We start from the raw sequence: 2,501 nt of genomic DNA, 5'->3' as shown, positions 1-2,501 counted from the left end.
CCCAGGGGACTCTGGGGACTGTAGTTCTGTGAGGGGAACAGTGGTCTCCTCACATCTCTCAGCGCTCTTAGCAAACTACACTCCCCAGTATTCTTTGGGGGAAAGCCAGGACTGCTTAAGGTGGCTAGGCTTAACCTGGCCAAAGGCATGCTGGGGCAGATCCTTGGAACACAGAAAAAATAATGAAGAGTTCCAGAGCAGAGTGCATTATAGCTTTCCACTGAGTATCCATAGATAACCACAGTGCAGTGGGATCAGCGCCCATTTAATAAAACCATCGTGTTCCATCATATTTGCTTATTAGCAAGTATCAATGTGACATCTGTTTTTTAAGCAAGTACATGTACCCAAGAGGCATCTGTATTTATACAAAGCAAGGAGTCTGGCATAAACAGTGGTGCACAGGTAAGCCTGCAACAGAAGGGTACTCCTAGCCAGAGGAAGAAAGGGTCCAATCTCTACTCCAGGAAGGTCCTACTGGAGTGTAGGGAAATTGCACTAAAGGATCACCACCCTAGAGCCAATATATAGTCTCTGCTGCCAGAACCTCAGCAGGGAGCGGGCAGAGGGGAATGTCACTTCTGTGAAGAGTGAGCAGCCCTTGCAGCTACTAGCGAGGGGAGAGAGCAGGCCTGAGGTGCTTGCTGGCTTCCGGTAAAAACGGAGAGCAAAAAGCCAAGCTAGGCTGCTACCCTATTACTTTCCGGTGACGGCAGGCTTTTCCTGGCGGCTGATGGGGATGCTGCACTCCACTCCGGGAAGAGCCTGGGTAGTCGGTGCCGTGATGGATAGCACCCCGTCAGGAGACAGGGCCGAGGTGATGGCTGCGGGGTCAACACCTTTGGGGATCATGTAGCGGCGGTGGAACTCCCGGGAGATGTAGCCGTGCTCATCCGGCCGTTCCTCATGCTTGGCATGAACTTTGATGTAGTCCCCAATCACCTTCACGCTCATCTCTTCAGGTGAAAAATGCTTCACATCCAACAACACAGAGAACTTGTCTTTGTCCATCTTCACCTCCGAAAGCCCCGTGTCCGGCATCTGCTGCATCGCAGACATCTGCAGGCTGGGCGTGCGCATGTAATAGGGGCTGAGCGTGGCCGGGAACAGGTCGCTCTCGAAGAGCCCTTTGCCAAACCTCTGGTCGAAAAGACGCGGCGGGAAGGCCGAAGGGAAGCCCAGGGGCCGCCACATCCAGGGGTGGTGGATGGCGATGTCCATGGCGCGGAGAGGCGAAGGCGGGAGGGTGAGTAGCCGGAGACGCGCAGAACACAGACCGCGGCCAGGGGAGCGCACCCATCATATTTGCTTAGAGGTAGATTTCATGCATTGGCAAGGGTTGGGCTCAATGACCTTTGAGGTTCCTTCCTTCCTTCCTTCCTTCCTTCCTTCCTTCCTTCCTTCCTTCCTTCCTTCCTTCCTTCCTTCCTTCCTTCCATGATTTTCTTAGGCCAAACTTGCCCCATACATTTAAAGCACTATGATACCACCTTAAAGAGTCATGGCTTCCCCCCAATGAATTCTGGGAGCTGTAGTTTGTTAAGGGTGCTGAGAGTTCTTAGGAGACACATAATTTGCCTCAGAGAGGTACAATTCCAAGAGTGGGTTAACAATAGGTTGCCAAATGTCCGGAATTTCCTGGACATGGCTGGGATTTGGTCATCAGAAACAGTGTCTGGGCGGAAATTGCTGAAGTGTCCGGGGAAAATCTGGACATATGGTAGGTATCCCATGTCAGAAGTGCTGATTTTCAGCTCACAAACTACTTCTTCTTCTCCTTCTCCTCCTCCTCCTCCTCCTCCTCCTGCTCCTCCTCCTCCTCCTCCTCCTCCTCCTTCTTCTTCGAAAAGGCTCAGCAAGTTTGAAATATGGCAACCCTACTTAACAATCAATCCCTTTTCATAGTGAACTATGGCAAATGTAGCTCTGTGAGGAGAATAGGGATCCCCTAACAGGACTCAGGTGGCACTGTGGGTTAAACCACAGAGCCTAGGGCTTGCTGATCAGAAGGTCGGTGGTTTGAATCCCTGTGACGGGGTGAGCTCCCGTTGTTCGGTCCCTGCTCCTGCCAACCTAGCAGTTCGAAAGCACGTCAAAGTGCAAGTAGATAAATAGGTACCGCTTCTGCGGGAAGGTAAATGGCGTTTCTGTGTGCTGCTCTGGTTCACCAGAAGTGGCTTAGTCATGCTGGCCACATGTACGCCGGCTCCCTCGGCCAATAAAGCGAGATGAGCACTGCAACCCCAGAGTCGGTCACGACTGGACCTATGATCAGGGGTCCCTTTACCTTTAACAGGACTCAGCATGCTTAACAGACAATGGATCCCAGAATTCTTTGGGGAAGCCATGGCTGTTTGAAGCGGTATCACAGTGCTTTAAATCTATGGTGTGGATGTTCAGCTCCCATTCTGGAATATGGAATAATTATACTGGCTGACCTTAGAGGGCTGTTTTAAAGATGATTGAGGTTATGCATGTAAAGACCTTTGAACATTCTTAAA

The 2,501-nt window shown here is 51.2% G+C and overlaps 1 pseudogene across 1 annotated transcript; it reads right to left on the bottom strand.

Annotated features, from left to right (window-relative positions):
- Positions 1-302: 302 nt before the first annotated feature.
- Positions 303-1,256, bottom strand: LOC308587472 (alpha-crystallin B chain pseudogene; annotated as a pseudogene). Its single transcript has one exon. The product of its transcript is annotated as an alpha-crystallin B chain pseudogene (transcript).
- Positions 1,257-2,501: the final 1,245 nt, after the last annotated feature.

The sequence above is a fragment of the Podarcis bocagei genome, assembly GCF_964188305.1.
Source record: "Podarcis bocagei genome assembly, chromosome: 5".
NCBI classification, from domain to species: domain Eukaryota; kingdom Metazoa; phylum Chordata; class Lepidosauria; order Squamata; family Lacertidae; genus Podarcis; species Podarcis bocagei.
Note: the sequence above shows the minus strand (reverse complement) of the source record. Positions and strands in the feature narration are given on the sequence as shown.